General features: G+C 39.2%; 1 protein-coding gene and 1 pseudogene across 6 annotated transcripts in view; one reads left to right on the top strand and one right to left on the bottom strand.

Moving 5' to 3' along the window:
• The window catches only part of ST6GAL1 (ST6 beta-galactoside alpha-2,6-sialyltransferase 1), a 148,199-nt gene that overhangs the window by 55,748 nt on the left and 66,930 nt on the right, over positions 1-25,521 (top strand). For all 6 annotated transcript variants that reach the window (XM_056814084.1, XM_056814082.1, XM_056814083.1 and 3 more), the window contains one exon: positions 10,860-11,035. The gene's annotated coding sequence lies outside the window, so the exon portion shown is untranslated. The remainder of the gene's footprint in view (positions 1-10,859; positions 11,036-25,521) is intronic.
• Positions 11,894-12,878, bottom strand: LOC100618017 (tissue alpha-L-fucosidase-like; annotated as a pseudogene).

Consider the following 25,521-nt stretch of genomic DNA (forward strand, 5'->3'; position numbering starts at 1 on the left):
TGCAATCTAAACATCTGGATCCTGGATCCTTCATTAGCATCTTAAATCGTGAATCCAATTATTATCTACAAATCAGGGAATTCCCAATTTAGCTTCATTAACTCCAACATACAGCTGTTGTTACTGTAAAGGAAGCATGCTCTTTAATCTGAGCCTCTCTAGAATTCTGAACATACACACACACACTCATGTATGTAATAAATATATAATAAATAAATATATGTGTAAGAAATATATAGAATATATATGTAATAAATATAATAAACATGTAGTAAATATATAATAAATACATATACATGTAATATATAGAATATAGATGTAATAAATATAGATGTAATAAATATAATAAACATGTAGTAAGTATATAATAAATATGTGTAAGAAGTATATAGAATATAGATGTAATAAATATATATGTAATAAATATAATAAACATGTAGTAAATATATAATAAATACATATACATGTAATATATAGAATATAGATGTAATAAATATAGATGTAATAAATATAATAAACATGTAGTAAGTATATAATAAATATGTGTAAGAAGTATATAGAATATAGATGTAATAAATATATATGTAATAAATATAATAAACATGTAGTAAATATATAATAAATACATATACATGTAATATATAGAATATAGATGTAATAAATATAGATGTAATAAATATAATAAACATGTAGTAAGTATATAATAAATATGTGTAAGAAGTATATAGAATATAGATGTAATAAATATAATAAACATGTAGTAAATATATAATAAATATGTGTGTAATATATAGAATATAGATGTAATAAATATAATAAATATGTAGTAAATATATAATAAACAAATATACATGTAATATATAGAATATAGATGTAATAAATATAGATGTAATAAATATAATAAACATGTAGTAAGTATATAATAAATATGTGTAAGAAGTATATAGAATATAGATGTAATAAATATAATAAATATGTAGTAAATATATAATAAATATACATGCAATAAATATATAGAATAAATATATGTAATAAATATATATGTAATAAATATAATAAATATGTAGTAAATATATAATGAATAAATATACATGCAATAAATATATAGAATAAATATATGTAATAAATATAATAAACATGTAGCAAACATATAATAAAGATATGTGTAATAAATATATAGAATATAGATGTAATAAATATAATCAACATGCAGTAAACATATTATAAATAAATATATGTAATAAATATAATAACAGTAAATATATAATAAATAAATATATGTAATAAATATAATAAATAAAATATAACAAATGAATATATGCAATAAATAAATAAATATATATATTATATATATATATAAAGTTTGGACTCCATAGTTATACCAATTAACATACCTTTTCTTTGGGCACTTTCAACCAAAAAGAAACCTTTTTTTCCTGTATGTATCTAGGAAAGCTCATCTTTTTGCTTAGTGTATATAAATACACTATATTTATATATATTATATATATTATATTTATAGTAGTATATAAAAATTACCACAGTTGGATACACTGGCAAATACACTCCTAAAGTTCTGGGCCTTCTGCACCTATATACCACTTTCTTAAAAATCCTGTTACTCTTTAACCTTATTTGTACCCTATGTCATTACCAGCTCAGAATTTATTCCAGCTGCCAACTAACATCTGGGGGCTTTCCAAGTTATATCTCTGAAGTTTATACAAGGCAGCTGGTCACTTTTGCCCGCTTAAAATGTTTCCCTAAAATCCCTAAAGTGTAGAGTTAAGGTATAGACTTATCATACAGTTTTATTGGATTTGTCCCCAAATATCAATGTCAAATAATTGTAAGCACTTTGTTCTCCTTCCTGGGTTTGAGGGAAAAGGGTTAAATTACTTTTAAAACCCGTCCAAGGCTGAAGCAGTTTGTCTGATGTTTCTTCCTTTTTAACTCTTTTAAGTGACTATTTTTATAAAATCTGCATGTCTTAAAAGCCCCGAGAACAAATCACTCCCAACAGATATTAATTACAAACTTTACAACTTCCAAGCTGACTTTTATTATTCCAATTTTCCTTATAAATCTCTGCTTGAAGCAGAATAAAATCTCTAGTCTTGCCTCCTTTTACCTCAAAACATTTCTACATAACTGATTAAATATTTCTCTCATACTCTGAACTAGCATTCCTCATGCCTTTTTCCCCTTATTATTTCTCTCACCTTATCTGGCTTCTCCCTTTAACTCTCACTATAAATAGACTTAATTACTTATCTTTAATAACCTAATACCAAGTCCTATTTGATACCTGAACTGGTCAAATTTCCCTTGCCAATTACATAAAAACTAATTTTCTTCACAGTTCAAATTTGTGCATATTTTGTGTACACCCATTATGACATTATAACAAACTGTATTTAAGTACATGTTAATCCCTTCTTATTCATAGCACAGATTTAAAAAACAATTTCTCTATCCTGATCAAGTACTACACTTTAAAAATACCTTCTTTTGCAATATACCAAATTCTTTTTTTAAAGTTAATTTATTTAATTACTTTAGAAGATTTTCCCACGGTTACATGATTCATGTTCTTTCCCTCCCCTCCTGAGCACTCCCCTCCTATAGCCAATGAATAATTTCACTGGGTTTGACAAGACCTATTTCCATATTATTAATATTTACATTAGAGTAATCATTTAGTCTTCATCCCCAATTACATTGAACCATGTGATCAAGCAGTTGTTTTTCTTCTGTGTTTCTGCTCCCACAGTTCTTCCTCTGGATGTGGATAGTGTTCTTTCTCATAAGTCCCTCATAATTGTCCTGGGTCATTGCATTGCTGCTACTAGAGAAGTCAATTACATTCAATTGTGCTACAATGTATCCATCTCTGTATAATGTTCTCTTGGTTCTGCTCCTTTCACTCTGCATCACTTCCTGGAGGTCGTTCCAGTTCACATGGAATCCCTCCAGTTCATCATTCCTTTTAGCACAATATGATTCTATCACCAACAGACACCACAATTTGTTCAGCCATTCCCTAATTGAAGGGCATTCCCTCATTTTCCAATTTTTTTGCCACTACAAAGAGTGAGGCTATAAATATTTTTGTACAAGCCTTTTCCCTAATCATTTCTTTGTCATATACCGAATTTAAATCTTAGAGAAAATTCTACACAATACGCTACAATCCTTTCCTAACCGAATTTTATACTTATAGATCTTATGTTTATTAAGTAGCCATTATAGTTTTTTTACTTCTGTAAAATAAAATATCTTTCTTAGTGTCAGACTGGCTATAAATTGCATTCAGACAATTCTTAAATTCACTGAAATCATTATACATTACCAGTCCTAATGATAATAGATAATTCTCTATGTGCAGAATTAAATTTAGCTAACATTTCACATTTAATTAAAATACAATTATCACCATGAAATTACATTGTATCATAGTACATTATCAAACTTATTAGCAATTTTCCAAAGTTACATATATCCTTCTTTAACTTTAAACCTGAGTGAATGGTCAAAATATGGGATAAAATTTCCTTTGTGTGTTCAAAACTAAATTTTTTCCCCTTCTCTCAGAGGGTCCTTCTGAGATAAGGAAAAAGATTTATGGAACATCTGTCAAGTTTAGAGGCCAGAATTAATTACCTCCCTCCGTGGAGGACTCTAAAGCATATTTTGTGAATGCCCAATTAGGAAAAAACAAATGCAGACACAGGACTTGCATATGTGACAGCCAAAAAACACCTAAAAAACAATAGTGAACACAAATTGTGGAAAGCATGCTTTTAAAAATTAAGGTGTTTACTCAGGTTTTTGAGAGAGAGAGAAAAAAATTTTTTTCTTAATGGAGTGTGTCAGTCCAAAACTTCACTGAAAAAAATCCACCTTGTTTTTTTTCCAGGGATGCAGGCCCTTTAAATGGTGCCAAGATAAGGAAACTGTTTTGCTCTGTCCTGGCCCATTTGCCCTTTGATCTCGTATTAGCCAAAAGTGGGGAAATACATTTTTTCTAAAGTCATAAATTTAACCTTGCCTGAAAAAAAATCTTTATTGTGACTATGAGGTGAAATATGAAACTTACAAATGCTTGCAGAGGAACCCCTTCATTGAGACTCGGATGGGGTGGGGCAAATCTTCTTGCATAAGATACCCAATCTGCTTCCATTCTTTCTTAACTTAGCAAGCTCTTTCTTGAACTATAGGAAATTCTTGTTTAAGAATAAGATCCTTCAGAATCAGAATCAGAATCAGAATAAAATCCTCCAATGGTTTTGCTTCAATCTTAATCTCTTGCCTTAGTGCCAACATTTGTAAAATCTTTATGTCTGTAGTGGGTTGTTTAAGCCCTTTCCACACAGAAAGACCCGATGATAACAGGCTGTCTGTAATTCCTGACCCGCAGAGAAAAACAACCAACCTATTTCCCAATTGCTATACACCTTTTCTGGGGCACCCATAACCTCGAGGATGTACACCAACACTTTGGGATGGGCCTTAATATCCCAGCTCTACCGGCCCCACATTTATGGGTGTCAAATATAGGGAACTGGAGTGCTGCATGGGGTTCCCTAGAACAAGAGTGAGAATATGGCAAATAGGAAATGAAAGCACTCATACCTCTGAAGTTTAACACTCCATGTTTTAATCAGCACACTAACTCACTGTGAAAGGTTAAAATGGTTGGGTAGAAGTTTGACAAAAGTATAGAGAACAAATTGATAAAACACTAACACTTAGTTTATTCTGAGGAGAAGTTAGGAAGGAAATAGGAGGGAAGAAAGTGAGATTATCACTCTAATATCTTATAACTAAGCCTAAAATCCAAATTTTATACTAAAATTTCTAAGAAACCCTAAATCTAACTGCCTTTGAGGGCAGGATCTTCTTGCCTGCCAGAACAGGCCTATCTTACCCACACTACTCCTATCTGGAAATGTATTCTCTCTCTACATACCTAAGCTAATCAATGAACATTAATCACCAACAACCTCCTTAAAGTAGTTTTTCTTCCTCAACTGTAAGTAGTGAAACTGCTTGTCACAGAGACACATACACAGACTCCTGCTCCCTCAAAGTTCTGAGGAGGAAAGCCATCAAAGCCAGACTCCTTCTTCCTCAAAGTTCTAGGAGAAAAAGCCCAACAGTCAACTCATTACTTCCTTATATATGATCCTCATTTCCTAGGTAATGGAATCTTCACAAACTTTTACATAGAAGTCTGTCAGTTAAATGACTCTTACTTAGAAATATTTCTACTCCCTTGCCTCTTAAAGAGACAGAGGGAGAGATTAAGAAAACTCTTTTAACATCACCGATAACTACAGTAGTTAAGGTAGTTTTTATCCATGGGAAAGTCAAGTCCACCTAGTATAAGAAACTAAACAGTCACAAACATAGATTCTGGGAAATGTTATCTTCTTAGAATTCTGGAAACTTATTTTCTAGCAGTAAACAGACAGATACCTGGGGCAATGTCCTTGATTAACTCAGACTCCCCATCTCAAACTTGCTCTTCTCTAAGGTTGTACTCCTTGCCTGACCTTGCTCAGGAATGCTAGAGGGGAGGGAAACAAGGCAAGGAGGACTTTTTGCATTCTCTACTATGTATATGTGTGTGTGTGTGTGTGTATATATATATATAAATATATATATAAATATATATATATATATATATATATATATATATATATATATATATATATATATATATATATATAGAGAGAGAGAGAGAGAGAGAGAGAGAGAGAGAGAGAGAATTTAGAAGGAATCCAGAAAGTCAGTTAGTACAACCAGCTCACTTTACAGATGAGGAAACCAAGACCCAGGGAAGTAAAGGCATTTTATAGGATCATAGTCTTAGAGCTGGAAGATATCTGAAAGGCTTCCAACCTACCCATTCTACAGATGAGCAACCCGAAGTCCAGAAAAGAGCCTCACCCAAGGTCATTTAAGTAATACCTCTCAGAGCTGGAATTTGAACTAGTCTTTGGATTCCAGATTTAATGTTATTTCACCTGCCTTCAAAGGTGTTCTCTAGGGCCGTTCTAATTTTGCTCAAACATTGATGCCACTGTTGGTCCAGTATGGGTCCCTTTCTTCTTTGACTCACACAAATCCCTAGAGGATTGACTCGTTTATAGGTTGCTGTCATGCTACAGTCAGGCAAAGAGCATTGCAGTCTCTTCTGCTCAACAGTGTACAAATAGTTCAGACTTTATTCGGGGTCTCCTATGCCATCAGGAGGGGTACCTTTTTCATCTTGAAATGATGGAGTTTAGATTTTGAATACAAGTGCAATTGCATTATATTATTAAAAGCCTGGGCAGGCCTAAGAGTGAGGCATGTGGACCGTAAGTCCCCACCGCCTCAGCCCTCTAACCCTACAAATGCTGCTTTTCAGTCCTTGCTCTCCTTGTCCCCAGCTCCCAGGCCTCTTTTGAATTTCTTCTCATCTCATACCTGAATGGAGGAGGGACTAGAGGCATATATGCTGCTAGATCTGAGACACCACTGCCACTGATGCCAAACTCCTACAGACTGGATCCTGGTGGCTGAACTAATTGCCTATTCAAACTCCAATTTTCCATGAGACATGAAGTTTGAGGAGACATCACAAGATCTCAGCATCTCCTAGTGGCAAGGGACTTAGGTCCATCAGGGATTTTCCTGGAAGCTGTGCAGCCAAAGATCATCTTGGCTCTACTCAGTGATCTCTAGGAAAGGGGAACCCAATAACTCCTGAGGCTGCTGATTCTGACTTCTGAAAACTATCATTTTTAGGAAGTTTTTCCATGCATCAGCATGACATCCACATCTCTGTAAATCCTACCCACTGCTCCTGACTGTGCTGTCTGGCCCAAGCCAAGTTCCACATGACTGCCACTTGGAGAAAGCTGGCATGCCTCACTCCTACCCCTTTGCACAGCTTCCCCCATCCAGATTTTCTCTCCTATAAGCTAAATAACCCCTGTCAGATCTTCATCGGACCCTTGGCTGACGTGGACCTTCATGGCTTATCATTGTGCTGAATGTGGTACCCAGAGATAAGCCCAGTGCTCAGATTTGTCCTGACTAGTGAGGGCACAGTTGGACAATGACGGAGTCAGCTGTCTTGATTCAGTGAGCGTCCTCTCTCTAAGTAACCCAACATAACTCCAGTCTTCTTGGGCCAGGAGGCTCAGGGGGGGCCTTTTTTCTCATAGACTGCTCTTTAGCAGTGTCTTGTTCATTTTCCTTAGTGTATGAGGTTTACATTTTGAATCCGAGTGAAGACTTTGAGTTGGTCCCTGTTGGATTTCATTCTAGCCTATTGAGATCTCTACCTTGTTTCCATGGTTAAGTCCGGCAGCCTTTTCAGTACATGGGTGTAAGTGACAGAGGCAATGTGACAGAATGCTAAATTTGGAGTATAGAAGATGTGTTTGAACTTGGCCTAAAGACCTTCATTGTTTGGCTTGATCCTCGACAAGTCAACTTCTGAGTCTCAGTTTCCTTATCTGTAAAAATGAAGATAATAGTAGCACTTCCTTCAAGGATTATCATGGGAGTCAAATGAGATTCTGACCAAAAATCGTTTTGCAAATGTTCCCCAGAAATGCCAATTATTAGCCTTTGTTTTTAACCAGACATGGTGACTTGTGCTCATTGAAGCTAGCTAGATCCTCCCTTATCGTCTACTCCTTCATCCTTGTTAACTCTTAGTCCTCTTTCCTTCCTTCCCAAGCTCGAGATCTCAGGAGCTGTAGGTTTAGAACTGGAAGGAACCTTGGAAATCAGGTTGTACAATTGCTTCATCTTACAGATGACGAAAGTGAGGTCTATGGAGAGGAAATGGCTTACCCAAGGTTATACTGGTAAAGAGTAGAGTTGAAGTTCTAAACCCAATACTTCCTCCACCTACTCATCAAACTTCCAATCTACTGGGCCTTTTTCTTTGGTAGAGCAAACTAGATTAAAAGCTGAGTATTTCAGCTTTATTTCCTTTTTTAATCTTCCTATTGGCTCTATGTAGAAGTGCCACTCCTTGAATTTCCTGTTGCCCAGGACACAAGCTAAAAACAACTAGACACACACACGCACCAGAACATCGTTTGGTTATTCTTGGAATTCATTCTAAACTTAGCGTCCCTTGGATCATGCCATTTTATTTTTCTTGCTCAATCACCTGCCCTTATCTTCATCTCAGGTCTTCTTCTTTTCAAAGACACTTTGAGCCTACACTGTGGCAGAAAAGGTCAGCCTCCTGTACTCTATGTAGGTCACTGAAAAATCTTTCTTGTCCTCCATATTTTCTGAAAGAAGAATCTCCGGCTTTGGTTATTCTTGGTAATAGCCCGTAGTCGTTGAGCTCCCTGTACATCCACATTGATGCTTTTAGGCAGCAACATCCTTTTCCCCCTCATCAAAATGGTTCTTTTTTGTTTTGTTAGAATTTCAACCTTGAGAGTTCCTGGAGCCACTGAGTCAATGATTGAAACTGAATTTGGTTCCTTTGGTCCATAGTACTTGCAGGTTAATGTAGATGCTGCTAATTGATTGATCCAGGGAAAAACTGCTTGACCTAGAATCTCCCTTCTCAGGATCTGATCTGATTTCCCCAACCCCTGAACCCTAGTTTTGTGGATAGATGCCACTTCCTCAAAAATATCCCCAATCTTTAGTTCTGTCCCAAAGGCTGAGTACAGTAGAAACAGAAGTGAGACTAAAAATAAAGTGGTTTTCTTTCTGTTTGAGGGGAACTGAAATTAGGTGTCATCACAGGGTTGAATTCAGAATATCTCAGCACAGAACAGCTCAGCCATCAGGCCATCTCATTCCCTCCCTGTTTGTCGCAGAACATCCAAGGTCTTACAGATGAACCTCAGGGCTTTTTCTGCTGATGGCAATGGTCAGTGGCGTCAGAAAAGGGAGAATTCATTTCCAGTGAGGACCTGGTTTTTGCCCAGATCCTTTGTCTTGTTAGCCCCGGCCTAATTTCTTTGGCACCCAGGGGTTCGCATTCATTAACCTCTTCAGTGAACGTGCCCAGAGGAGGGTGGTTTTGTGGTCTCTTTTTATGTGGCGGGAAAAGGATCGCAGGGACTAGGGACTTTCTGGTTTCTACCTACCAGGGAAAGACCCAATTCTAACAACTTTGAATCAAGCAATTTAGATAATTCTATAACCTAAAAAATGGATTTGCTCTGATTTTATACAATGTTTAGAATAGCAATATAATATACTTCTCTTCTGAACTTTGCACTTATCACCGTTTACAGTCATTCCCCTGGTCTTGATTGAGCATATGAAAAATTCAATAAGACGTTGGATAAATTAATAAAACAATGCCTCATCAATGGTACTCTTGGTTTCTCACAATTACCCTGTGAGGTAGGGAGCAATTATTTGTATTTTACAGCTAAAGAAACTGAGAGGCTCAGAGATACAATGGATAGAGCATTGACTCTGGAATCTGAGGACTTGTGTTCAAATTTTGCCTAAAATCAACAAACCTCCCCAGAGTCTCCATTTCCTCAGTTGTAAAATGAGGAAAGTTTGGGTTTAGGTTTAGGGCTATCCAGATGGCCTTTGAGGATCTTTCCAGCTCTACATCAGTGCTTCAGAGGGATTTATCTAAGGTCCCACGGTGGATCTGTGGCAGAGTGAGGTCTACAATCCACATCTAACTCTTAGCCTAGTTCACTTTCCAGCATACCACATTGGATGGAGTAGTGGAGAGAGGGCTGGCCTGGGAATCAGATCTGAGTTTGTCACCCTCCTTCCCGCTCCCCGCCCCAAGCCTCCCTGGGCAAGTAGTGACTTAACCTCTCAGTCTCAGTGCTGTCCCCCATGCACTTGTGAATTCCTTTTGTGCAAGGGCTGACTTTTGCCTTTTTAGCATAGTACCTGGTACATAGTAGGTGCCTAATAAATGCTTGATTATCTCTAAAATGAGAGATAGGGGCTATATAGCACTTAAAGCTCCATTCTAGCTCTCAATCTGTCACCCTGGGAGCCTGTCTTTGCTGAATGGCACATTCCTAGCTTGTTACAAAGGCGAGTTTTGGAAGCTCAAGGGATGTCCCTAACCTGAATAGCTGAGCTTGGAAACATCAAGCATGCTGTCTCTGGAACTTTTCCTCATTGATCCCGGATCTGAGCTGCAGTGGCTTTAGGGCTAACCCTGGCCTTGGCTTTTGTTGCCTTGTATTCATACTCAGAAGGGAGTGGTATGTTCAGAAGAACTTCTTTAAAGAAGGGGGATATATATATATATATATATATATATATATATATATATATATATAATTTTTAATTAGCTATTGCTACAGGGTACTTTGAATAATCCAGGCTTCCAAATAGAGCTATATTTTTAAAATTTTTTATTATTTTTTATTTTTTCATTTGAATAAGTTTATTTAGTCAATTTAGAACATTATTCCTTGGTTACAAGAATCGCATTATTTCCCTCCCCCCCTTCCTCCCACTCTTCCCACAGCCAACGCGCACTTTCCTTGGGTATTACTTGTGTCCTTTAGAGTTATATTTTTGATTTATGATTTATATATTTTGATTTATGTAAGCTTCTAGGCTTACAAAAGATGTCCCCTACAACACAGAATAACAACGTTTTAGACCTGGAATGACTTCAGAGGCCACCGAGTCCAATCTACATCTCTTTCCAACGTGCCTACCAATCAGTTAACCAGACCTCCATTTAGCAGAAACCAACCACTTCCTGAAGCAACCAACCCATTCCACTCTTGAATAGTTGTAGTAGTGAGGATTTTGTTTTTCTGTTGACTGAAATCTGACACTCAACATTCTCCAGTTCTGACTAATCCCACTTTCTCAAATCACAGACGGAGTCTCAGAGTTGGAAGGGATCTTAGAGGCCATTGGAGCCAAGATTTACCTGAACAAGAACTCTTTGCTTGACATACCTGACAACTGGTCATCCAACCACTGATTGAGGACCTCCACAAAGGAGAAGCTGACTCCTAAGACAGCCAATTCCTCAAGGAAGCCCATTTCACAGGTAAGTTTTTCTTTATCAGGTAAGAGATGGAGGGGACCTTAGAGGCTACATAGCCCCAGCCCCTCATTTTGAAGGGGAGGCCTAGGCTGATGAAGTGACTTGGCCAAGAAAGAAGAGATATGAAGGAAATTTTGGAAAAATTAGAGTTAATAAATATATGGAAATACATCTTCTTTTATGTAACACATGGTATATTCACAAAGACTGACCATGTACTAGGGCATAAAACCATTGCAAACAAATGCAGAAAAGCAGAAATAATAAAAACTATTATGGTCCTGCTAAGCCTTCTCAATCAATTAATTATTGTTGGTCTTGAGTCATTTGTCATTCATGGCAATGTCTGGCAATGTTTGGGACACCTTTTCTAGTCCCCTCCCTTGATTAGGGTGAGCAGTGCTGTCCTAGAGAGGCTCAGTCGCCCAGGATGCTGCCCAACGTCCCTGCTGCCCACAGGGCCGAGTGACCACTGGTCCGTGGGCCGCCTACGTGCAGGATCGTGACTACAACTGCCAGTGGTCACCTCCACCTGTTGCGTCACCACTCCCCCATCGCCGCAGGTCTTGAAGAGGGTGGACGGGGTCAGGATAGATGAGTGTGCACAAAGATACTTGTGTGTGAAAGAGATTTAAGTGGAAAAGCCGATGCACAGAGACAGTCCCACTCTCTCGGCGTTGGAAGCCTGGGTCCAGTGGCACGAAAAATTGTTATGTCTGGAGACTTTCCTCTATATTAATTAAAATCACCATAAGTTTCCAGCTGTCTTGGGTAGTTTATTTGGGATATCCCATGGCGACCAACAATTAATATAGTTTAGGTCACAATGCTAAAATTATCCTTTACATACGGCAGAGCAGTTTATTCTGTGAAACCTCTGCTGCGGGTTGAATGTGAAAGCTGTGTCCCATCCACCATTCCACCAACACTGTCCCCACTCAAGATCCCATCCCCTGTGGGAGGCTGACCCACCCCACAGCATTTGTCAATATCCCCAGGTTTTATTTTTTTATCAAGGGTGGTGCACATCTCCCATTTCCTTTTTGGAAGAGTGTCTGGCTTATGTTTGTCATGGCAGGTAAGGTAACCCCCATGTTTACATAGATCTTCTTTGCCCCATTGATCATTAACCACAGTTTGATCCTTAACAGGGCTGCCATTGTACAGCCAGTTGAGAAACTCAGTGGCATTCCAGTAAGTGTCTGGGACTTCCCATTCTCCTTCAGACCAGATCAGGTCAGGTTTGTATCTGTTCACAAGATCAACCAATTTTGGTAGGTCTTCGGCAGTGACAGAGTTCTGTGTTATGAAGTTGTTTTGCTTGTCAAGCAGATAGAAGGGATGAAACCACTCCGGGAGAGAGTGGTAGAGACCATGATGGATATTCTTCTCTCTTGAAGGAAAGCTCCAAGTGGGGCCCTCTGCCCATAGAATTTCAGTTCCAAGATAGAGGACGGGGCCGGTTCGTATAGCCTTCATGATGCTCGGAGGTCAGGACCACATGCCTGGCCCTGCCTCCTCAGAGATTTCTGCACTCTTTTGGGGATCATAGAACTTCGTGTGGAACTGGGGGCCAAAGTGGAGTAGGAGAAGCCAGGAGGGTAGTTGTTGCACATAAAAGCTTCAGCATCTGGGTTTTTATAGCCCTTCCAGTTATACCAGAACCATTCGCCCCAGGCAGGCATGGATACACTCCCCAGTTCACAAACATGCCGAATTTGGCCTCATCAAACCAGGAGGACAGAGACCATGCGTCCAGGCTGTTCTAATTTGGGGTGTAGCGTGCCAGCTGCCTTCTTCTGGGGAAGTTTTCCACGGTTTTTTCCAGGTAGATTCTGCCCTCCATGCTTTGGGTTTCCCTGTCTCCTGTGTTGGCCTTTCCCCACTTTGCCCTTTTGTTATTTCAGGTAATGTGGAAGAGAGTATGTCTAGTGTTAGGCTGCTCCCCCTCTGCCATCTCATTGTCTCAGGTCTCACGGAAGTGAATAGGGCTAAGCTCCTTCACTCTTTCTGTTCCCCCCTTCTCCCAGCCAGTTTCATTGCCCAAGGCCTCACATAGGGCTGCACTCAGATCTCTGTACCCCTCATCTTGGGCTGCTCCTTATCTGCTGTTTCATTACTTCAGACTGCTTGGCAGTGAGTAGGGCTGTGCCGGTAGGTGCTCTGCAAGTTCCCCCCACCCAGCACCCACTGTTGGGTGAGTTGGGTATGTTGGGTCTAAAAAGACAGAACCAAGAACAATGGATGCAGGTTGCTTTTGGCCAATTTAGACTTGATGAGAGATACCCTTCTTGACCAAAGAATTGTTCCAAAGTGGAATGGGCCATCTCAGGGGATGATGGAATCTCCCTCTCTAGAAGGCCGTGGGCACACCCAAGATGAACGCTTGCTGCTCTCCCCTCTCTCCACAGTGAGATGTGTCCATCATGCTTTCCTTTGTTTTACGATACTTTCTTTTCCATTTTTTTATGTTTGGGGGGTTTGGGTGAACTAAGAGTCCCATATTTTGCTACCTTAGCTCCCAGCATGCATCTCCATCAACTTTTAATAAATGTTTTCTTCATTGTCACGTTAAAATAATATATTCATTTTCCTCAATTATATCTAAAACAATTTTAAAAAATTCATAAAAAATTTTTGAGCTCAAAATTCTCTTGCTCCTTCTCCTTCTTCCTCCTAACCTCTCTGGGATGGTAGGTCATCTGATTTAGATTTTACATGACTTGCCTGCATTTTGAAAAAAGCAAAGCCTCTAAAGGCAGAGCGAATTATCTGCCACGATTCCCTCAGAACGAGAGCCTGCCTTGGGAGCCCAGCATTTCTTGCCTTGAATGTTTATTGACGTGGGTAGAACTCTCTTGCCAAGGGGTCACAGTCTTCTCCATGTCCTAACTTCTCCTGAAATGATGAAGGTTCCATTCCTTTCTTCTGCTTTCTGAACCGAAGAGGACAAGTGGTGGGCAAACATGGACTTTCCGAGATTAATATCAAATTCAAATATTGCTTCATCAGGGAAAGCATATTTCATCTTCAGAGAGCTCAGACTTCCTCCCTCTATGAGCATCCAGCAGGTACACTCTGTAGCAACACCATTTCCCAGGACCACTGAGCTCAGCGGGCAGGGAAGCTGGACTGCTCTACCAACCCCTCCTGCCTTTCCAGACTTCCTGAATAAACATCTATTAAGAGCCCACTCTGTGCCAGGTCTGTGCGCAGCACCTGTGGGCACTGCTAAGAAGTTAGGACAACACCATGGAGTTTGGTGGCTACTTTCTCAGCTTCCTGGGAAGTTGGTCTCTCCACGTTGTCAAGCCTGCTGACGTTCCATGCCATTGACGGGGTCATTTTTGCCTAGGCTTTGGCAGAGCTGTAAATAGGATGGAGCAGCCTGACCCTGTCCCGTAGCAAAATCTTGAACTTATGAAGTCTTCCTGGTTTAAGGGAAGTGGGAAAGTGATGGATAAGTTTCTTTTCTTTTTTTAAACACTCACCTTCCATCTTAGAATCAATATTGTGTGTTGGCTCCAAGGCAGAAGAGTGGTCAGGGCTAGGCAATGAGGTTCAAGTGACTTGCTCAGGGTCACCCAGCTAGGAAGTGTCTGAGGCCAGATTGGAACCCAGGACCTCCCATCTCTAGGCCTGGCTCTCCATTCACTGAGCTACCCAGATGCTCCTGGTGGCTTAGTTCTGGAGGACGAGGTCAGAATGGTTACCTGTCAGGATGTCTTCCAAATACCTGGACAGGCTCTGGTGTCCTCGTGGATGAGAGAAGATGAAGACAACAGGGTTCCTTAGGGGTTAAACCTGCATCCTGTTTCAATGTAAGCAACACAGTTTAATGAAATATTGATATAACATGGAGAGTGAACAGGATTACATTCTATGAAAGATCAGTTGAAGGAACTGAGCTTGTTTGTCTTGGAGTGAAGTCTTGGAAGTCATGCCAGCAATCTTTAAATCTTCAAAACACTGTCAGTTGGAACCGGATCTACACCTGTTATTTGGGTCTTAAAAGACAGAACCAAGAACAAAGTATGCAAGCTGCTTTCGGCCGGTTTAGACCTGATGACAGATATACTTCCTGACCAGGAGAGTTGCTCCAAGTGGAGTGGGTCACCTCAGATAATGGCACCTGCGTCCTCTCTGAAGAGCCATGGGCCAACTCTAGACGACCACTAGATAGGTATGTTATTCTGGGGCTTCCTTTATGAGCTGGACTAGGGCACCTGCCAACTCTCGACATTCTGTGATTCTGTAACATTCCCTAGCAGGTTCAAATCGTAGCCCATTCTCATGACCACAGTCTCCCTCTTTGAATGTAAGGCCAATATTCTCATTGGTGAGGAAACTGAGGCTAGTTTGTGACAACTTGAACTCCTTGTACTGGAATCTTTCCATTGTCACAGTTATTTCCCATTATTCATAGGATCCGTGAGTCTTACATTTGGAAATAGAAGGGACCTAAGAGATCACCTAGTCCAACTTCCCATTTAAGAAAGAATTGCCCCATCACCTACATTTCTAGTATATCCCTTTGCCCTCCCAGAGAGCTATCCCTCATCGTGAAGAATTAAAAGAGAGGGGTGGGGAGGTCAGTAAAACCAAGCAATGCATGAAAAGTTAGCTATTATATTCAGTGTTCCATACCCAGAGTCTCCCAGCTCTGGAAAGAATCAAAGGAGAGTTTTCTTGTGTCTTACTGGGGGGGCCTCGGTTGGTCATCATATTCTCCCAGAAATTCGTTTTCATTGTGCAATTGTCATTCTTTCCTCCATGGCCATGTTATTGCAGCCATTGTGTGCATTTTGCTGTCCTGGTTCTAAATACTTATTTTGCATCCATTTATAGAAATCTTCCCAAGTTTTTCTGGGTCCCTTGTCATTTCTTATAATGTTGCAATTTTCCACTATGTTTTTATACCACAATTTGTATAGACATTTCCCAGGCATCATCTATCTATTTATTTCTATTTCTTTGCTATTGCAAAAATTGTTGCCATGAATAAATTTTCTGTATTTATGTGCATGTATATGTATATGTGTGCATATATATATATATATATATATGTATAAGATTTGGGGGTCTTTTTCTTTTTGCAATTGTCATTCTTTCCTCCATGGCCATGTTATTGCAGCCATTGTGTGCATTTTGCTTTCCTTATTTTGCATCCATTTATAGAAATCTTCCCAAGTTTTTCTATGTCCCTTGTCATTTCTTATAATGTAGCCATTTTCCACTATGTTTTTATAGTTTTGTATAGACACAATTTGTATAGATATTTCCCAGGATGTATCTGAGACCAGACTCTTTAAATCATGAAAAACCCCAATGTTTTTGTCTGTTTCTGGACAGATGGAGGATGGATAGGTTTATCCTCCTTGATAGTAGAATCAGTCATCTCTCTCTGAGAAATTCTACTCCCTGGATGCTGTGGTAACCACAGTAGCACCTTTGAATTATTTAGGAGATGAGCTGTACTTTACATTGAAGAACTCAAAGTTCATGGAGGAGAGGCCTCAGAATTTGATGCTTTGGGGCTTTTTCTTGGCTCTGAAACCATGTGTGATCTAGGACTATTTCAGGGTTCATAGAGACTGGTGGGCATAAGCCAGCACTGGGCAGTGTTTCAGGGATGAGGGGTGCTGGGAGGAGGAAAATAATTTACTCCGTAGTATTATCAAAAGCCCTAAGACATAAGCAAATACTAAACTCTGTCCTTGATTCCTGCTCATCAGAGTAGTCAAACTGGGAAGTATTCTTTCTTTTCCCCTCCTCAAGGTATTCATTTATCATTCTTCTCTTCAAAGCTATCCCTGAGGCTCATTGTAGCAAGGTTTCAGCTCTGTGTGGAAGAGAAGATGTAAAATGGGACTGACTGAGGAGCCCATCCCTTCTGGAGACATCCTGTCACGCATCATCCTAAAACTGGCTTTGAGTAACTTCTTCTGGATCTCTACCTCGATGTCTAAAAAGGGACTAGCTGTTCTTTTCACGCCACTCTCATTTGTTTACCATTTATCACCCCCTTTGTTCCTCATTTGCTGCTCTAAATATTTTGGTGTCTATGGGCTAGGCTTCCTTGCGGTTTATCCCCAGCAGTGGAATCTCTGGACAAAAGGATGTGAACATTCTTATCACTTCCTGAGTGTCATTCCCAATTGCTTCCTGAAATCGTTGGACCAATTTCTTTGCCTCACTGTCCCTGTCTACCATGTCCATGTTTTTCTGGGGAATTCTTGAGAGATGAATGTGGTACCTTTTCCAGCTGGATGATACACAGCTAGGGACTTCCATAGGATATGCATTTGCTTTCCTTTTTCTTCTTGATGTTTTTTGGTCTTTGTACCAAAATAATTTCCTTATATCTTCTCCTCTCTTATAAAATGAAAACAACTTCAGCAAAACCTACTTGGACAATCAAGGGGACAATCATATGAAGGTTGTAGAGATATACACTTCATCATCCATTCTTTAGGAGCAGGACTGATGCTCCATTTGCTCTCTAAGGTCAGGTATTTGTTTCCCAGAAAGCTTAGGAGGCCAGCATCTATGCTCTGACTTCAAAAAGGAAATTGAGCCAGATTACCTATATTCAGCCTAAATCTAGGAAGCATGGGAGAGTCAGCCTAATATTAAAGAAAAATTAATAGCTTGACTCAACACCTTTTTTAAAAAGAGGAGACAAATCAGTTTAGATTTCTAAAGGCAGCTTCTAATTTCCATGCCAGTGTAAACTTGGGTCTGAGATGGAGTTCAAACATCTTGTTTTTGCAAAGATAGTGGATATTGACCTGGACCAGAAGCCAGAAATGATCACTTCTGATAATTAGCAGACACTTAATTTTTTTCAACCTCAGTTTGCTATCTGAAAAATGGGCACAAAAAATACCTTTAGATTCTGCTTCATAATGGTATTAAGGCTCAAAGTATGATCTGTAAGTTAATTTTCAAACATCAAATGTTATATAAGTATCAACTTTTTGTTGTCACTAGCCTGAATTTTAAGGTATATATGACTGTTGGCAAGTTAGCTTCAGTAAAAGCAACCAGCCTCTGGTTGTTAGTTCTTGACTTGAACATTCTCAACTGGGAGTGTTATTTTTGGAGGGAAAGAGAAATGATAAAATTCTCAGGCTAGGATCTGACAGTAAACCTATGGCACATGTGCCAAAGGGGCACTCTCTCTGTATGTACATGTACCATCACCCCAGCACAAAGTTTGCCAGAGTTTGTTACTAGAAAGCCAAAAGGACACGGGGTTGGGTCTTCTCCCTTTTCCTTGCCTGGGGCATTTCTCACATAACCCACCCCTCTAAAAGGTACACCATCACTGCTCTAGGATATAGAACATAGAATGTTAGAACACAGGACACTGGAATTAGAAGAAGCCTGAGAACTAGAAGGCTAGGATTTAGAATGGTAGACATTGTGATACACTAGAAACATCACAAAATCTGAGGTTCTGAGTTTGTACCTTTCCTACTTATTTTCTGTGTGACTTTAGGTAATTTTCTTAGCCTTCATGTTCCTTATCTGTAAGGGAGAAGAAGGTTTGACTAGCTGGTTTTGGGTTCCATTCAACTTATTTTAATTTTTTTTCACCTTTGATCTGGAAGCCTATGTGAGATCTGGTCACTTTAGAGGTCATCAGGTTCAAACCTCTTGCTTTATAGATTGGGAAACTGAGGTATAGTGACTTGCGTAATCAGATGAAAAATCTTACCCCCAAGGCCAAGACTCTTCTCCGTATAACTATACCAGCTCTCAGAAAGTGCAACAACCAGGGATTAGATGTATATTGTGATTGCTGTCCAGTTTAGGGAAACTTCCTCTTCTAATGAAAGTCAGTACTTTTTCTACAATTTATAATCTTAGAGAGTTGCCTAGAGCACTGAGGAGTTAAGCACCTAGGGTCACACACACAGAGGCATGATTTGAACCTGTACCTTTCTTGCTCAAAGGGTATCTACCGATTTATTATATCAAGCAGTCTCCCCAGAAAAGTACAGAAAAGAAAAACATAAAAAAAACAATTTTACTACCTAATAGGACAAGAATTCTTTAGCTAGCAAAGTTCTTTATTTTTGTATGGATTAGTTGCCCATTACCCACGTTTATTTGAGAAATAATCCTAAAATATTAGCAGCTGTACTGATGCACTTGATACACCTTTAAAAAAAACTATAGAGTGTCCCACTATATTTGTATTGGAGATCTCATTCACAGGCATTTTTAGTAATAGGCTGTCAGCAAACTCATTTCCTCAGTTTTCCCCTTTGTCCCTTGAACTTTTGTCAGGTGTATTTGGGGAGGGAAAAATAAAAGTAATCTCTAGTTCATATTCTTCATCAACATCTCAGTATTACTTCCGTCAGCCAGATTTTAGAAACCTTTCTTCCTTCCCTCCCTCCTTCCTTCCTCCCTCCCTCCCTCCCTCCCTCCCTCCTTCCTTCCTTCCTTCCTTCCTTCCTTCCTTCCTTCCTTCCTTCCTTCCTTCCTTCCTTCCTTCCTTCCTTCCTTCGTTCCCTCCCTCCTTCCTTCCTTCCTTCCTTCCTTCCTTCCTTCCTTCATTCCCTCCCTCCTTCCTTCCTTCCTTCCTTCCTTCCTTCCTTCCTTCCTTCCTTCCTTCCTTCCTTCCTTCCTTCCTTCCTTCCTTCCTTCCTTCCTTTCTTTCTTCCTTCCTTCCTTCGTTCCCTCCTTCCTTCCTTCCTTCCTTCCTTTCTTTCTTCCTTCCTTCCTTCGTTCCCTCCTTCCTTCCTTCCTTCCTTCCTTCCTTCCTTCCTTTCTTCCTTCCTTCCTTCGTTCCCTCCTTCCTTCCTTCCTTCCTTCCTTCCTTCCTTCCTTTCTTTCTTCCTTCCTTCCTTCCCTCCTTCCTTCCTTCCTTCCTTCCTTCCTTCCTTCCTTCCTTCCTTCCTTCCTTCCTTCCTTCCTTCCTTCCTTCCTTCCTTCCTTCCTTCCTTCCTTCCTTCTTCCTTTGTTCCCTCCTTCCTTCCATCTCTCCCATGTTCTGATAAAGGGGAAAAGAAACTCACAATTCTAATCAACTGAACCAAATTTGACAATATATTAAATTTTCTATAGCTATAGTCTGCCACCTCTGCATAGAAGGGAAAGAGATGGATTTTCTCCCCCTCTCTTCGGGGCCAAGCTGGATCATTATAATGCAATAAGGAAACAGTTTTTCTATATGGAGGAAACTGGTTCTCAGATGCTTGTATTTCTGTGATTGGTCTTAATTTAAAACTGATAGGTCATAAGCTTCCTTTAGGAATTCTTCCCTTTCCTTCCTTTCCCCCTTCCCTTCCCTCTTCCCTTTCCTTTTCCTTTCCTCTCCTTTCCTCTCCTCTCCTTTCTATTTTTCTCCTTCTCTCCTTTTTTCCTCCCTGTCTTTGTGGTTATTTCTGTTTGTGGAGGTGACTTTTGGCACTAGGTCTTTAGCATTAACTTAATAATTTTGTGTGACATAATCATCTTTGTCTTGTTCTCCTTATAGATTTAGTCCCTTCTCATGTGGCCACTGTTCAATAGCTCCCTAGGGACTGATGAAACTGTGTAGAAGCTTAGATTGCATTTGTATCTGTTTTGGCAATCAGTGAATCATGTCATAAAACAGGTATCTGTAGAATAAGCACATTCAGATTGTACATTGCTGATCTCCAGATCTTTCTGGGCTTTGGGGACTGGAATCTGTTGGAAATAAGATGGCCATAGCCTGCTCAGTTCTGGGTGAGAGCCACAGGTTATAAGCAGTGGGAGGAACAAACATTTCTAAGGTCCCGTTGAACTGGTTTTTAAATTAGAATAGCAGATTTTTAATCCAGATGGTAGGCCTAAGATCAGATGTCATATACTAGATAAAGGACTTCTGGGTTAAAATGGCTGCAGAGCAAATGTAGGGAACTTCCTCTCTTCACCACTTAATGATACAAAGTACCTCAAAAAGACAAAACCCATAATCAGATGAGTGAAGGGGCACATCTGTAGGGCACAGGCTTGAAGGAAGTCAGGGTTTGGGCATTTTCACTCTATGAGGAGGTTAAAATTACTCCAACCAAAGTGTGATCTGATCAACCCTCTCCCACTCTACCTATGGTGCCAGAGTCAGAGCCAATGCAGAGTCAGAGTAAGCATAGTCAGAGTGAGTACAGGGCAATCACTAGGTTCTCACGGGGCTGACTGAGAACACCATAGAATTTTCCTAGAGAGCAACAAGATTTGAGATGCCAGGAGGCTGAGGAATGGAGTTTGGTTGCAAAGATAGGGTAGAGAGGGACTGCACACAACACACACCATGGAGATTGGAAAATAGCTTCAGGCAAAAGCCTGTTCTGTAGCTCAATACACAGAAAGCCAGCCCTCCTCACTCAGACTTCTGACTGGAAAGGGAAGAAAGAACTAGCACTGAAATGGCAAACAACACCCAGGAATTACAATCTGCAACTTCTAAAATAACAAGAAATGAACCTTGACCCTTGATAATTTCTACAGAGAAAAACTTCATACTACAGAGGTGGGAGCAGAGGACAACACAGAAGTAAACACATCAAAGCCTTCCAAAAAATGGAAATTGATCACAATCTCTGGAGGAGCTCAGATTTCAGATGATGAACCAAATGAGAAAGATAGAAGAGACTTGGAGAGAAAAGTGGGAAATAGTTCAAAAAGAAAATAACAGTTTAAAAGCCATAATCTCCCACTTGGAAAAAGAAGTCCAGAAATGAAATGAAACAATAAGCATACTCAAGACCAGAATTGACCTGCTGGAAGTCATGACAATAAGGATAGATCAAAGCTAAAAGGAAAAATCAAAAGATCATAGCTGAAAGCCAGGCTTTAAAAACTATAATCAGCAAGTAGAAGCTAATGAACTCACAAGACAGTAAGAATTAATAAAGCAAAGTCAAAAGAATGATAAATTAGAAAGAAACATGAAATATCTCATTAAGAAGATGGTTGCCTTCGAAAACAGGTCCAGGGGAGACAATTTGAGAATCATAGGTCTACTTGAAACCCTGGAAATAAACAGAAACCTTTGACATCACACTACAAGAAATTATCCAAAAAATTGCCCTGATATTCCTGAACAAGGAGGCAAAATAGACATTGAAAGAGTCCATATATCACCCTCTATATTAAATCTCAAAAGAGAACCCCCAGGAATGTAATTGCCAAATTCAAGAGCTTCAAGCTAAGGAGAAAATATTGTAAGAAGCTAGAAAGAGAAAATTAAGATATAAAGAAGCACCAGTCATGATTACACAGGATCTGAAATCTTCTATGCTAAATTACCATAAGGCTTGGAATATGATACTCATAAAGGCAAGAGAAATGGGCCTACAACCAAGGATCACCTACCCTTCAAATCTGACTATATACTTCCAGGGGATTTCCACGTATTTATAAAGAAAGGACCAGAACTAAATGGAAATTTTGATTCCCAAATATAAAACCCAAGAGAAACATGAAAAGGTAAACCATAAAGAGAGGGAATTTTTTTTTTCATTTAAGGGTTTCAGTAAGGTCAAATTGTTTATACTCCTATATGGAAAAATGATATTTGTAACTTTCAAAAACTGTATTATCTATCATAGTAATTAGAAGGATTATTAATAGATAGTGTTTGGAGTACTAAGTAGTTTAAGTTGATATGTAAAATAAGAAAGTGGGGAATAGAAGATAGCACCAAGAAAATCTTGAAAGAATATGAAAAAAAGGATAAATTATGCTACAAGAGGGGAAAATAAATGTATGGGGGGGAAGGGTAGGGAGAGTACCAAAAGAAAGGGAAAGAGAAGGAAATGGGAATTCAATAGACCCTAAAGGAAATAAGAGGGGAATAAGAAGGGATGGGGTGGAAAGGGAAGTAAAATAAGGGTGGGAATTAGGGGAACTGATTAAAACCAGACCATGGATATAGAAGGAAATAGTGAAAGAAGGAGGGGTAGGACTAGGAGAGGCCATCAAAATGATGGGGAATACACAAGTAGTAATTAAAACTCTGAATGTGAATGGGATGAACTCGCCCATAAAACAAACAAATAGCAGAGTGGATCAGAAACCAAAATCCTAACATATGTTGTCTACAAGAAATTCACATGAGGCAGGTAGACACACACAGAGTAAAGGCTGCAGCAAAATCTATTGGGCATCAACTGAGAAAAAGAAGGCAGGAGTCACAATCATGATTATCTGATGAAGCAAAAGTAAAAATAGATCTTATTAAAAGAGATAGGGAAGGTGATTATATCCTGATAAAAGGCAGTATAGACAATGAGGAAATATCAGTACTCAACAATCAAAATAACTCTGAGATACCACCTCACACCTAGCAGATTGCCTAATATGCCAGCAAAGGAAAATATTAAATGTTGGAGGGGATGTGACAAAATTGGGATATTAATACATTGTTGGTGAAGTTGTGAATTGATCCAACCATTCTGGAAGACAGTTTGGAACTATGCCCAAAGGGTGCTAAAAGACTGCCTGCCCTTTGATCCAGCCATACCACTACTGGGTTTGTACCTCAAGGAGATAATAAGGAAAAAGATATGTGCAAAAATATTCATAGCTGTGCTCTTTGTGGTGGAAAAAAATTGGAAAACGAGGGGATGCCCTTTGATTGCGGAATAGCTGAGCAAATTGTGGTATCTGTTGGTGATGGAATATTATTGTTCTGAAAGGAATAATTAACTGGAGGAATTCCATGTGACCTGGAGAAACCTCCAGGAATTGATGCAAAGTGAAAGGAGCAGAACCAGGAGACATTGTACACAGAGATGGATACACTGTGGCACAATCGAATGTAATGGACTTCTCTACTAGCAGCAGTGCAGTGATCTAGGACAATTCTGAGTAACTTATGAGAAAGAACACTATCCACATCCAGAGGAAGAACTGTGGGAGAAGAAAAACAACTGGCTGATCACATGGGTCAATGGGGATATAATTGGGACTATAGACTCTAAACCATCACCCTAGTGCAAATATCAATAATATGGAAATAGGTCTTGATCTATTTTACACATGTAAAACCCAGTGGATTTGCTCATTGGCTACAGGAGGTGGTGGCAGGTGGGGAGGGAAAGAACATGATTTATGTAACTTATGGTAAAATATTCTAAATTAATTAATTAAATAAATAAAAATTTAAAAATTAGATAAAGAAATCTTTTTTTTCCTATTAATGAGGGGAGAAAACAGAAAATGAGTGCTTAAGTTATCAAAGTATGCTGCAAAAAGGTAAATATATTGTCTATAAAGAACATGTAAGACAAGTCTAATTGGATGATGAAAACATTGCTATAGTAAAGCTTGTGGGTGTTGTTTCTGTAAAAGTTTTATAGCCTTTATCTAAAGGCTGTCAGGTCTCTGGCCCTGGTGCTGACATCACCATCAGTGAGGCACAGAAATGGATAATTTCCATTGAGATTCAGAGATGTGCCCATCTCTGAGCTATAAGTAAACAAACTAAGCAGTTATGAAGGAGAGCTGTGAAGACAGAATGGCAAGTACTATTTGCCATGCCACAGCTCAAGGAGGCATAGACTCTCAGAACCAAGGTATGATGACTGGGTTATATTCAGAGCAAAATCACTTGGAGGACTAAACCCTTGCCTAATGGTCACTGCTCCCACAGTAATTGATCACAGAATCAGAGGACATGGACCCAATTGCAGCATGGCACACAGTTTTCTTCTTAGCCAGAAAGACTTGGGTTCAAACCCTATCTCTGATATAGTCTGGCATTGTGACTCTAGGCAAGTCATTTAATCTCTTGGTGTCCTGGGTAACTCTTTGAAGTTCTTAACCCTGGAAGGATCATGCACACCAAGTGACACAATTTTTTTAATAATAATTGTACTTTGAAATACAATTTTATAGCATCAATACAAGTATTGGTTCCAGTGCAAAAGTATGGTAAGTGAGATGCTCAGGGTCACACAGCTCAGGTGTTTCTGAGACCAGATTTGAACACAGCACCTCCTATCTCTAGGCCCGGCTCTCACTGAATCACCTAGCTACCCCCCCATTTCTATTTTCATTGCCTTATGGATTTAAAAATTGCACTTTGTCAATTGACACAGGTTGGTCTTTTGAGATATTTGTAAATGCTAGTCCTATTTTAAAATATCTTTTGATAACTGTATTTTGATACAATTAAATTCCTCTGTATTCCTATATGTTTTATGTTTTAAAAACCATTATTCTATGAAGGAATTCTTAGGCTTCTCCAGACCCCAAAAGGGCCAGAACTCTTGGCCTAAGTTGCAGAGAAAAAGACCATTCAGCACTGGTTGGTAGGGATCATTACAATAGTGATGTCTCACATCCAATGGATGGGAAGGAAGGAATTCCCTTTAGATCACAAGGGGCCACCCAGTTTTTGCTTGAAAACTTCCAGCAAGTAGGACCCAACTACTTCTCAAGTCAGACTATCCCACTTTGGTTCAATTCTTATTTTTAGGAGATTTTCTCTGGATGAAATCTAA

This window comes from Monodelphis domestica, chromosome 2, assembly GCF_027887165.1.
Source record: "Monodelphis domestica isolate mMonDom1 chromosome 2, mMonDom1.pri, whole genome shotgun sequence".
Lineage (NCBI taxonomy): Eukaryota > Metazoa > Chordata > Mammalia > Didelphimorphia > Didelphidae > Monodelphis > Monodelphis domestica.